The sequence below is a fragment of the Phascolarctos cinereus genome, unplaced genomic scaffold (genome assembly GCF_003287225.1).
Source record: "Phascolarctos cinereus isolate Bilbo 61053 unplaced genomic scaffold, phaCin_HiC Scaffold_726;HRSCAF=1367, whole genome shotgun sequence".
In the NCBI taxonomy this organism is placed as follows: Eukaryota; Metazoa; Chordata; class Mammalia; order Diprotodontia; family Phascolarctidae; genus Phascolarctos; species Phascolarctos cinereus.
The window spans coordinates 203563475-203577650 of NW_027556098.1; positions in this window are offsets into that span (position 1 = coordinate 203563475).

Genomic DNA, 14176 nt, shown 5'->3' on the forward strand with positions numbered 1-14176 from the left:
GACTCCAGGCCCCAGGCTCTATCCACTGGAACACCTAGCTGCCCTATGAAAATCTAATGTTTGCTAAATAATTTGGGTGGGTTTAAGTGAAGAGAAAGCAGTATATACAAAATGTTTTACTGTACAAAAAAGGTTATATTATGGTAATTTTTTCTGCTTATTACACTGTAAAACTGATTAACTTTATTTTTCTTTATTAAAAAAATTAGAAAAATGTTTAGATGTATAATACTGTAGCACTGATCATTCTGATAGTAATTTTTTATAACGTCATTTCTTTTAGGCAAGGTAAGGTTCTGAAACAAGGTAGACAAAGATTATGATTTCCTAATATTGAGTGAGTGAAAATCTACATCACGAAATTTGTCTGGAGCAACATAGTGATGATCTCTGATCACTGAGAAAACTAGACCAAAAATCCAATCGAGAACACATCAAGAATGTGAGACTATATATTGTCTTGTAGTAACATGTATAGTTAACATTAGAGAAGGCAGTGCTATTGAATGAGACTTATAATGATGGTATGCAAAGAGACCAAGCTATGAAGTCACAGACCCTAGGTTCAAATTTCCCCTCTGTTAATAATATACTTGTATGATTTTAAGAAAGTCACTTAATTTCTTTCAGCCTTTGCTTCTTTAACTGCAAAATAAGGTTAGACTAGATGGTTTCTAAGATCTTTTTTTTAAGTCCTATGACATTAAGTATATTTCATTTGAAATGGTAAAAGAGAAAGTTTAATGAAGGATTTGTTTTATAAACTGCCAAGGTCAATGGAGTGAAAGGAACTTCAGCTGTGTTTTTCAGATGTAGGATATGCTTCAAACCATTCTAGAGTAGTGCAGTAGTAAAAGTAGCAGTAACAGCAGCAGCAGCAGCAGCAACTGTAATAACAGTAGTAGTCGTTGTTTTGGTATAAGCTAATGTGCAATTTTAATATCAGGAGGGAACCTATGGCCCTCTAGGTCCTCAAGCATGGCCCTTTGACTGAATCCAAACTTCATAGAACAAATCCCCTTAATAAAAGGGGATTTTAAAACTCAGTCAAAAGGCTGTCCGAAGAACTTATAAGGCCACGTGTAGCCTCAAGGCCGAAGGTTCCCCACCCCTGCACCTAAAGGCTTCCCTTAGTGCTATGGTCATTAGTCTAATATCTGTATGTTACACTACTATACCTTACCACCACCACCACTACTACTATTACTATCTACTATTGCTACTACTACTGCTACTGCTGCGACTCCTGCTGCTGTTGCTGCTACTGCTGCTGATTCTACTGCTACTACTATTGCTACTGCTATTGCTGCTACTGCAACTACTTCTGCTACTGCTGCTACTATTGCTGTTGCTGCTGCTGCTACTACTACTACTACAAGCTAACATTTATATTTAAGGTTTGCAAACTGTTTTTTTTTTAACAAATATTGCCTTAATTTATCCTCACAACTTTGGGAGATAGGTGCCTTTGTTAGCTTCCTTTTACAGATGAGGAAACTGAGACAGAGAGAGGGTAAATAGCTATTAAGTGTCTGAGATCATATTTGAATTCAGGTTTTCTGGGCTCCAGGTCCAGTGCTCAATCCACTGCAACCATCTAGCTGCCTTACCAACAACAACCTCTGACCAACTGCTGATTCAGGGAATCAGCTCTAATGGAGATGTGACCTAACAACTATTCTTACAACGGCAATGGCCTCTGTCTCTTAGGTAGCCATAGCTACTAAAAACACAGAAAAGAAAGTTCTCTACACAAAAGACTTTAGCATCATCAAATGTTCAACAACAAAAATAGTTACGGCTTTAGGAGTGGAAAAAAAAATTAAAGAAAACACATTACTATCTGTACCCTAAGTTTCATGGGGCCTTTCCATCTGATTTGCAGATGAAACATCCTATATATGTTGTCTCTCCCTAACAGAATGTAAGCTCCTGGAGAGCTGAGACTATCTTGCTTTTCTATTTGTATTCCTGACACTTAGGAATGTACATTGTACATATTAAATACTTAAAAAAATGTATTTTTATTCATTCATATACTGGCCACCAATGGGAAGTATAGCAAGTGACCATGTACTTCTTCTGACATGCCCAGGTAGTTGTTAACTATGAGGACTGACATAATAAAGGGAAACCTCAGTAATGGAAGTCATGGTTTATAGAAAGTTTTTTTTGTTTGTTTTTTGGTGGACAAATGCACCAAGTTGTCCTAACATTATTCTATGGTAGCAAATAGGATGGTTTAGTCTTATATCACATAAGCACACAATCTTGTCACTCATCGTTTTACACAAAACATGTGCTCTAGGTTTCCTTCCCACACCCCCTTCTCCCCCAATCAAACTAAAACAAACACCAAGAAAAGTTCAGAAAATGTCTGATTTATATAAGTGGTCAAGAGAAATTCTAACCAACATCTCTCATCACTGGTCTTTTTTTTTTTTTGCCAGTAATCATGCCATGTGTATTGAGGGGGATGGGGAGGATTAGACCCCAGAATTCTAGCACACTGACAGTCTCAATTCTCTCTCTGTCTCTCTCTGTCTCTCTCTCTGTCTCTCTCCCTCCTCCCTCCTTCTCTCCCTACTCCCTCTTGCTTTCCCTCCTCCCTCTGCCTCTGTCTCTCTGTCTCTCTGTCTCTCCTTCTCTTCCTCTCTTTCCCATCTCTTACTGAATTCTTTTCTCCACTGAGTCATTCTTTCTAAGCTTCACGCCTACTAGCTTTCCCTGAATCATTCCTCCCACTCAGCTCAAATGCTCTCTGAAACACTTAAATTCTTCAGGTTTTTTCCACCAGATTCTGGTTCTCTGTCCATACATCTTCACCACACCTGGATCAAATCCTAATTGCTAAAATGGCTATAACCAGTGCTGGGGGTATTTCCTCTTTCCTTCAGGTAAGTTCTGGAAATTGGAGGCAATTTCATCACCACACAGATTCTGATATACAAAAGTTATTGGCATCAGAATACCTACATATATTAAAAAAAAATTTAAGCAACTTCAGGGGAAGACAATGAACTAAAGAGAGAAATTCACCTTCACAGGAGTCAGCCCCTAGTGGATGAGAATCATGGAAGCCCAGGCACCCACCCCCAAATGCTCTGTGTTTACACAGACTTAGTCCAATCCTAAGACTGATTCCCATGAGGATTAATGTAGCTCTTTGGCTCATTGCCTTCCCCTGAAGTTGCTTTTTAAAAAAAACTCCTAATATACTCAGGGCATAACTTATGTCTAGGTTTCCTGAAATGTGGATAAAAGAAATCTCTGGCTCTTGTATAAATACTCAAAATATTAAATGTGGATTTCACTGCAAAATGGTGAGCCACGGCAAAATTCTATCCAGCCCCTCTTTCCCACAAGATCCTACAGGTTCTTACCAAGGCTCATAGTACTATCCTATGCCATAGGTTGACCCTAGAAGGAAAATATGCTTTGAGGGCTACTGAGTGATAATCCCCTTCCCATCATACCCATCTAATCTGAATACTTTACTGCTTTGCTCTCCAAATAGGATACTGTGCAGGAACTATGTGGACTATCTTCTTTCTCCAAGGAGCAAAGAGAATTCTGTAATTCCCCTTTCTCTCTAAAAGTTCCAATCTCTAAATGTCTGAACTTAAAAATTCTTGATTTTGGGGTTATCAGTGAAGTGCTTCCCAAAAATATCTTTCTTCTTTAGTTAGAAGCCTATGTTCTATAATTGCATCCATTAGGAATTTAAAATCCCCCTTTCTCCACATAGCAGTATAAAATTCAGGAACATTTTCTATGGACTACCCTTGTGGACTGAGTAGGTGTGCATATTTACCTCTGTTTTGTGCTTCAGCAGGAAATCTATCAGGCTGTAATTGCTACCATCTATTAAGCCAGAAAAGTCCACTCTCAGAATTTCTCCTCTCAGGATTTGTGTAAACACATATTCACTTCTGCCATGCATTTCTACCACAAGTTGCTATCAACTGTTCCTAAGAGGAAGAGTTGCACATGGGCACAAGTTCTGCTCTTCCCTGTCACTCCAGAATACATATTTACTCTGACATATAATGGTCTAGGTTAAAAAATCCAAAAGAGAGCACACATGAAAATAAGTTCTGATCTTACCACTCACTTTCATAGCCCAAACACCAGAGAAATTTCTTTAACAACAATCCATACTCTTTATTGAAATCAGCCAATGATTTTAGAGGTATCTCAGATCACAGGAGGTATCTTTGTCCACTAAGTAGGCATGTCCACACCCATGGGGAGGTACCCTTCAGGTGTCTCCAAACAAATATTCACCACCCTGTAGTATTATCAGGTTGATTGAGGAGCTCATAAAATTGACAACTGATTCCCCTCATCAACTCTCCTCTTACACACAGTTTAATGGTCCAGGTTTTACACTTTGCCCACTGGATTGCAACTGATACAGGAAAGTTGGCAGGAATGTTAGGGAAAAGGGAACATCCTGGTGGGATCTAGGCAGGGTGTAGATTGGGCAAAAAAAAAAAAAAGGGTTCACTGAGGCCTGATATGATGTTATCTGATGCCTAAAGGTATCGGGGCAGAGAACAACATTGGGTAGGGGAAGGCACCTCTGAGGCCTGCTCTGCTTGGATCTGGGCTGTGTATCCACATTAGAAGTACTAATTCTGGATGGTAACTGCATTTAGGAGTCAACAATCATGGTAAAATTTTAATTCCCTCTTAATGTAATATGTAGCCCAGAACCCTGAGATTTGGCCTTGTGTGGTTTATGTTTGATCTTGGCAAGCTACCCCCAAATCCTACCTCTTTGGTTCTTTGTATCCCTGTTTCCTCAGGATGATGGTGTCAAGCTCAAATAGAAATGGATCCCTGTGGGCCCACATGAACTCAGAGAACCACAAATTAACACTATGTTGTATTTTTAAAAAATATATATCTGTTAAAAAATTCCCAATTACATTTTAATTTGGTTCTGGCCACACTTGGGAATTTTGTGATTGCTTGTGACCAGGGCGCCAAGAGTTTGACACCCCTGCAGAATATCTCAGAATATAGCTCATTTATATGTATCCACAGAGCTGTGTAAAGTGGTCCCCAAGTCTCACATAAACATTCGGAGTAACAATGTGCATCAAACACAAGCTCAAGATACAGTTAAGGTTCATAAACAATTGTGCAGGTCAAGAAACTCTGGGACATCCTTTGTTTCATTGGTGAAAGGTTCTAGGACACTTACTGTGCTTCCAAGACAACTGTTCTCAATGGTCCTTAGGAATGGGGTATTTTGATGTAATTGATTTCCTTTTTAACCCTATATATTTCATGCATTTAAAAACATCATTCTAAGAAAAGGTCCATTGGTTTCACCAGGCCGCCAAATTGGTCTTTGACACATAAAAAAGGAAAGAAAATGGAAAACATAGTCATCCTTTCTAAAAGAAAGCCAATAAGTAGTCCAAGGGAGAAAACCAGAGAGAGTTGGGCCAAGCCAAAAGTCCACAAAAGAATCAAATCTGCCAGGTGAGACTGGCAGGAAACAAAGCTGTTCAGCAAGCTTGAAAATTGAGTATGAAATAGGTTAAAGTGAAAGCCAGAGGCAGGGTAAGCTGAGGCAAGGTAATGACTAATTTTAAAGCACTCTCTTGAACAAGGCCCCTTTCTTTTCAAATAGGTAGCTTGCTAGTCACACCTCCTCCTCCCCAGTGAGTGAGAAGCTGCTGAAAGGTCATTATTAAGGATGACTGTGATTGGTACAGGAGGTGGGCTGATCACACAGTAAGAATTTAAGGTGGCAGGTCCTCATCCTGAGGAATGTCTTGGCACTCTAAAGATCCTGAAAGAATGAAAGGAAGGAAGGCCTCTAACCTGTTGGGGGAATTCTCTGTGGAAGACTGATGGAAAGATATAGAAGAACAAGAGCGTAGGGCTAGGAGATGTAGAGGAACAATGGGGGATAAGTGGATAATGGAGCATCCCCACTCGTAAAAGCCACCAGAGAGAAAGCCACCAAAGGACAGAAGTACAAGCCAGATCTAGCTGTTCAGTCTCATATACAAGATCCCAGACATTTGCCAGTGATACCAGAAACAGCCTTTATGTAAGAAGTTTGATTTCCTCTGCTCTGCAGTAAAATGAATTGGATTTCCCAAGGCAATACCTCAAAGCAGCAACAAAAAGTGCCCACCTACGATTCTCATGAAGCAAAAAAGGGGAAAAAATCAGAAACCATATCACAGACCTAGTGTACCAGCATTTTAATTTCCTACATCAAATAATGCAAATAGCTAGCAACACTCATTTGATACTGAAAACAAATTTTAGTCAACAAAACATTTCACTCTGACCTTGAACAAGCTTTGATTATCTAAATTCATTTTTGTCTATACCTACAGGAGGACAGAAGCCAAAAGCTTTTTTACATAATCAGATTTCTAGCTCACCACGCAGTTGCCTGAGAGCAAAGCATACTGAATAAGCATCTGAGAAATATCAGTTTGGATTGGCCAAGTAGGGTAATGCCTGTTAAGTTCATGAATATCAACCCTTCAAAGGCAGATAATTACTTGGATGGAAGTAGCACAAATATTCAATATGTGGTTCTTTTCTCCCTCCACCCAATGCCTCAGCACAGTGAAGTCAGTGAGTCTTCTCAGAAGAAACTGAGGTCCAGGGAGACCACGTTACTCACATGTGAATGATGCTATTGATGCTGTTCACTTAGGGGATGGAAACATGACTGTTTAGTAAATACATAGATATATTTCTCTGACTTAACAAGTTTTATTACTGTTTTTGACGATTGTGGGAGATCCAGTTTAAATGCTAGGTAATACTGGTAATCTAACCATTGTTTTTAAAGGTTGTCACATTTTTAAAAAATGTGTTGATAACTTTTATTTTCACACTATCTTGATTTCCAAATATTCCTTCTCCTTCTCTATGCAATGAGCCGGGTTGCTATATTTTTAATATTTTAGAATATAAAATACATGTTATTGTGTTAAGAATATAATGATAATAACCATGGAAACTTTAATCATTTGAAACAAGGTAACACAAATATTTGGCTTTCTCTATCACAGAGGTTCTTAACCTGGACTGTGTCAATTTGTTTTCTTACAATATGTTTTTAAATTGTGTCATAATATGGTTGGTTTTCTTTGTAATCTATACATTTTATTTTATGTATTTAAAAACGTTTTTCTTAGTATAGGTCCATAGTTTCACCAGAATGCCAAAGGGGTCCAGGATATCTTAAAAAAGATTAAGAATTCATGCTCCAATAGAACACAAAACATTCATTTTTATACTGCCCTAGACACCTTTTTATTCAGATCAAAGTAAGAATTTCTGTTCAATCTCTCTCTCTCCCTCCCTCCCTCCCTCTTTTCTTCTTCTTCTTCTTCTTCTTCTTCTTCTTCTTCTTCTTCTTCTTCTTCTTCTTCTTCTTCTTCTTCTTCTTCTCCTCCTCCTCCTCCTCCTCCTCCTCCTCCTTCTCTCACCCCTCATTTCTTCTCTTTCTCTATCCACACACACACACACACACACATATATATATATATAGATAGATAGATAGATAGATGTATGTATGTAGCTATAGATATAGATGTGTGTGTGCATATCCTCTAGTAGTTTCCAGTTCAGTATGACAGAGCTATATTACTTTCAATTATGTTAAATGATAATGATGGTATGGATTGTGTCTGTGTCCCTGCCTGTGGTTCTTCAGCAGCACTGCAATGGCCACTGTGTTTCAATGGTAAAGAAGCCAAAGGACAGAGTCCTTGGCTAATAGAGCTACATGTCTATACTCACTGAGTATTCCCAAAGCCATTCACAATGCTAGGAAAAAAAAAAAATAATAGCTATATAGCATTTTATGGTTTACAATGTGCTTTACAAATGTTATCTTATTTTATCTTCACAACAACCCTGAGATGTATGTGCTATTATTATTTCCACTTAAGAGATGAGATAACTGAGGCTGAGAGAGTTTAAGTGACTTGCCTAGGGTCATGTATCTATTAAGTGTATAAGATTGGGTTTGAATTTGTGACTTTCTGACTCTAGTTTCACTGTTCTAGAGTTCATGTCACCACTTAGCTACTCCCTGTAACAATAGTAATAAATGACATTTCTATGGTTCTTCATGGTTTACATACATAAACTCACTTGACCTTACAATAACCTTTTAAGGAAGTTACTGTAAGGTAGTATTATCCTTACACTGAAAATGAGGAAACAGGCTCAGAAAGGTTGAATGCCTTGCCTGGACTCAAAGCAAGAATCAGATTTAGTGTTCAAACTGAGGTCATGTGTCCAAACTACAAGTTCAGCGCCTTTTGCATTATACCAGACTGCCTCTAAAATATCCTGTCTGATTTCCTAAGGATCTGTATGTGAAGCCTCTCCATTTTAGTGAGCATTTCAAATATCACACTTCCCTTTCTTGTGTCGTTTTGCTTTGTGTGAACAGCATGTACTAGCAGCAGATTTTCAAATATGCTGTTTTATGGATAACAGCTTTGAAAGCTGAAAAAGCTGGCTGGAGTTACTTTAGAAGCAGGTTTCTCTGAGTGAATTTATATTCTGGAATCATTTTGTGGTGACATGACTGTGGTTCCTGTGATGTGGGGGAGCTGCAGTATTACCACATGAGACCTTACATTATATTTAGGATTTAGTCAACTCTATATTATCTATGGAAATATAAGAGAAGGAAAATGTACAGCAGATAGCTGAAGCTTGTGGACAACCCAAAGTCCTCATTTTAGCTACTAGTTTCATCTTTCTCCAAGTTTTTTTTTTTAACCACAGCTGTGTGACCCTTTTAGCCCATTTAACTACTGTCCCATTTTTCTCTTCCCTTTCACTTCTAAATTTATTGAAAAGCTGTCTGCCACTGATTCCTGTACTTCTTCACTACCTACTGTCCCCTCAGCTCCTCAAATCGGGCTTCTATACCATATTCTACCTCAACCCCTATTCTAGTGATACTTTTTTCTATAAGATAACCAATGATCTAACTGTCAAACCCGGTGGCCTTTTTTCAGCATTTCTTCTCATTGGCCTCTCTACAGTTTCAGACCACCCCTTCCTATTCAATACATTTTCCTATCTGGACTTCGGAGGCATCTCCTATTATCTCTCTAATTTCTTATTTTATGTCTCATTTGAAGTTCTCTCATTCTCTTCTTCATTCCTTAATGTGGGTATTCCCTCTATGTGGGTATTCCCTCTCTTTTTCTCTCTAGACTCTTTTCTTTGGCAAACATTCATTTCCATAGCTTGAACTTCCAATTCTATGCAGATGATTTCCAAACCTATATTACATATCTGGTCATGAACTGTTTTCTGAAATACAGAATCTCACCTGGATGTTCCACTAACACTAATATCTCAAACTAGATATGACCTAAGTTCTTTATCTTTTCCCTTACACCTACTTGTCCTGCTAATATCACTATTTCTCTCTGACGTTCTTCATCAATGTTAATAACCTTAGAATTATCTTTGATTTTTCCCTCTTTCATCTCTCACATCCAACTGTATGATTTCATTTATGCAACATTTCTCATGTCCTTTACTCCTACTGCCAGGAGAAGCACAGTCTCAGAGTTATCTCTAGAGCCCTGAGAGCAGTAGTACCTGTCCTCTGGGTACCCAAATTACCAATTTGAGTAGAAGTTGGAGAATGCTGCTATTTCTTCTTCTCCTCCCTCTCCATCTCCTTCTTTTCCTCCTCCTTCTCCTTTTTCTTCCCTCATCATATGTGGTCCCTCTGTCCACTTGGGACACCATATCCTTACACGTGGGTGCTCTCCCCTTAGGAATATCACTTTTGGTTGCTTATACTTTGTAAAATATTAGCAGGGTTGGAGGCTAGATTGTAAAATTTTTATTTTTCAAAAAGCTAGGACAATTTACTTTTTGTCCTGTGCAGTTTTCATTTATGATTTTTTTTTGAAACATAGCTCTGGAAAAACAGCTTCAAAAAAGCCCACTGTGTTTCAGATGTAGCTACTAGACTAGGCCTTTAAATCCAAATCACTCTGGCTCTCATTGAATGAGCAATAATAACTCCCAGACCAAGCCTCTGTGGTTCATTGTTTAGGTTTGATGGCTCAGAAATATAAATAGCAATTATTTTCTGTTCTGGCCAGAAATTTTGATGGTATTCCTTTCCCAGATTGATATTTTTGTAATGGCAAATTAGGTCATCTTTTGTCCTCAATTCTTACCTAACCTGCAAGTGTCCCATAGGCCTTATGTTGTACAGGCCTGTTTAAGGTGAGCAGGCCCTTAGTCATTAATTGGGCATTGCCTAAAACAAGACCTTAATTTAGAAAGGCCAAAGTCCCCCGCTGCATCCTGGGCCACCCCCAGTCATCTTGACTTGTGTCTTGCAACTGGACTTCCACAACTCTGGAGGAGAGAATGAGGTTGACGACTTTTCAAAGCTCTCCCTCACTTCAATCCAATTCACAAGCAAGTCAAGACTCCCCCCTTGTGATGTCATTGGTTCTCTTTGAGAAGGAAGGACAAACAACATTCCGACTGCTACCACTATGGTTTAGTCCCTCAGGATAACCTGCCTGTGCAGTTGCAACAATTTGCTCCCATCTCCATTCTCTCTCTGCTCCAATTTCTTCTTCATACTGACAATGGAATAATCTTTCTTCAGCATAGAGCTGGTTAGGTCACTCTTCTGCTTAGGAGTCTTCAGCAGGTCCCTGCTAATGACCAAGTAAAGTTAAAATTTCTTTGCCTGGCATTTAAGGGCCTCTACAACCTGGTGATACCTACCTTTCCAGGCTTATCTTATATCATTCCCTATGCTCCAAACAAACTAGACAACTCTGTACCCAACAGAACATGCTCTACATTCTCAGGGTCTTGTGCTTTAGCTTAGAACAGACCCGCACAGCTTTGCAGTAGGTTCAGACAGACTGACGATGGTTGGTGACATATAGGAGAGTGTTCAATGGCAACCTTATTTTTTCTTTTTTGGTGAGGCAATCAAGGTTAAGTGATTTGCCCAGGGTCACATAGCTAGTAAGTGTCAAGTGTCTGAGGCTGGATTTGAACTCAGATCCTCCTGACTCCAAACCCTATGTTTTTTGCAGGCAACCTGAAATCCTTTGGAAGCAGCCCTCCAGCCATATGTTGTGCAGGCTTGGCTTAGACTATTCCCCATAACTGGAATGTTCAATGCTCTCCCACCCCACCCCATCTTTTTCTGTTGAAATACTCAATTGCTTCTTCCTCCAAGAAGCCTCTTCCAATTTTCTTTGTTGTTAACAACTACCATTTTCAAATACTGTGAACACTTTGTTCTGTGGTCTATATAAAAATAATAACTTGTCACACCTATCAGATTAGCTAACCTGACAAAACAGGAAAATGATAAATGTTGGAGAAGATGTGGGAAAATTGGAATGCTAATGCATTGTTGGTGGAATTATGAACTGATCCAACCATTCTGGAGAGCAATTTGGAACTATGCCCAAAGGGCTATAAAAATGTGCATACTCTTTGACCCAGAAATACCACTTCTAGGTCTATATCCTAGAGAGATCATACAAATGGGAAAAGTACCTACATGTACAAAAATATTTATAACAGCTCTTTTTGTGGTGGCAAAGAAGTGGAAATTGAGGGGATGCCTATCAACTGGGGAACGGCTGAACAAATTGTGTCCTATGAATGGAATGGCATACTATTGTGCTATAAAAAATGATGAGCAGGTAGACTTTAGAAAAGCCTGGAAGAACTTGTATGAACTGATGCTGAGTGAAGTGAGCAGAAGCAGGAGAGCATTGTACACAGTAAAAGCCACGTTATTCGATGACTTTGATAGACTTATCTCTTCTTAGCAATGCAATGATCTAAGACAATTCCAAAAGACGCATGATGGAAAATGCTGTCCTCATCCAGAAAAAGAACTATGGAGTCTGAATGCAGATTCAAACATATTATTTGTGCTCTCTCTCTCTCTTTTTTTTTTTTGGTTTCTTCTTTCTCATTGTTTCTCCCATTGGCTCTAATTCTTCTTTACAATTTGACTAATGTAAAAATAGGTTTAATATGAATGTATATGTTGAGCCTATATCAATCTACATGCTGTCTTAGGGTGGGGGGAGGGGAGAGATGAGAAAATTTGGAACTCAAAATCTTATGGAAGTGAAGGTTGAAAACTAAAAATAAATAAATTTATTTTAGAAAACAAAAAACCCCCCTTGCATTTATATAACATGTTAGGCTTACAAAGTACTTTATAAATATTATTTTATCTTTATAACAACCCTAGGGGCAGGTTTTATTATTATTATTATTATTATAATAGATGAGGGAACTGAGGCTAAGAGAGGTAAAGTGACTTGCCCAAGATCACACAGATATTAAGTCTTTGAGGAAGGATTTGAATCCTAACTCTAGGTCCAGCTTTCTAACCACTGCACCATATATCACTCTCAAGTACACCCATCATGCAATATGGCATATTATAGCTATCTGTGTAACCCTATCTTATCCTCTGACAAGACCATAAGATCTTTGAGAGCAGAACTGTGTCTTATCTCTGCCAGCACTATGCCTAGCATAGTGCTCTTCACAGCAGAAACTAAATATATGCTTGTGGTCGATCATTTGAAACAATATAAACTGGCTTGAATTTAATCTCTTTCAGTTTCTTTTTCAGAATTGGTTGTATTAACTAGCAAAGAAATCACCAGAATATTTTATTTGGGGGTGAGGGATGAGTCATATATACATATGTGTGTGTGTGCATGTATATGTATGTGTATATGTATATGTATGTATGTATATGTGTACACACACACACACACACACACACACACACACACACACACACGAAGAAATAACCAGAAGAATGAAGATAAAAGAGACACTCTTTGAAATCCTGCATAATGTTCTTTTTTTAAAAAAAAGAGTTTTCTTGCATTTGATAAATGTAGGGATTACACGATTAATTCCCTAGAAAAATAGGCATAGAAATCCTGTGCTTTTTAAATATATATATGTAATTACCCAGTACCTAGTAATTACTTAGTAGGTTTCGTAGTATCTGAATACTTTAGGATCCAGATATGATTTGATCAGTCTAGACTGGAGAAGTTAGTAAAAAAAATAATTGAAGTTTAATTTGTATTTAGATTTAGAGTCCTTAAAAGGAATGAGGACAAGCCCTGTTCTCTTCATTCCTGTCTAATGATTTCATCTCATGGGCCTTTAGAACCCAAGAGATCTCTTGGAGTCAGGCTTTGTTGTTTCCACAAAAATATTCTTACCATCACATTTGAGATTTTTCAGGTTATCAGAAGGATTTTCCCCATTTCCCTGTCAAAGTGAAACTTTGATTTCCAACTGAGATTCTCATCAGAGCATTAGAGCTACCAGAGTAATAGTCTTTGTAGTTCTGTGCTAAAATAAACACATGAACACTAATTGCTCTGCTGATTTGGACTCTTATCATTTTATATTACAGGACTTTAAAAATAGATTTCCCTCTTCACTTTAAGTCAAACTGTCTTATAATTAAGATCAGTCAAAAGGAAGTATGTATGTATGTATACACAGATATAGGATATATAGTATATGTGTATATATACATATATATATGTCTAAAGTTGTTTCATATACTCCTTTCTACATTTAGAATTTTCTTTGTGAAAAAACTTTTATAAAGTAGATTGCAATCTAGTTAGAAATCAACATAACGCATAATGAACACCAAAGTCTTACTTTTTGTGTTGGAAATTGGGTTTGTCCTAACAATGCTACTTATCTCTTGTGTATACTGTTTTGGAAAGGTCTGTGATTTCATCAGTATAAAGAACTCCTTCCACAGATGCAGAAGCAATCAGAATGGGATTTAATAGATTAAATCCCAGGGAGTGGCACTGAGAGGTGAGATCATATTCCCAAGGTCACAGAGCTAATTAGTATTGGTATTTGAATCCAGCTCTTTCTGACTCCAAGTTCCCCACTTTGTCCACTACCACTAGCCTTTTCTCATATTTATTCAAACACAATATAATTTTACTACTTTCTATAGTTAAAATTAATGTCAAACAACTATTTAAGCATTTTGGCTTGGACAAGTACAGTTAGGATCATGAGATCATAACTCTGGAGTTCAACTTTACCTTAAAGGTCTAGTCCAACTTCATTTTACAGG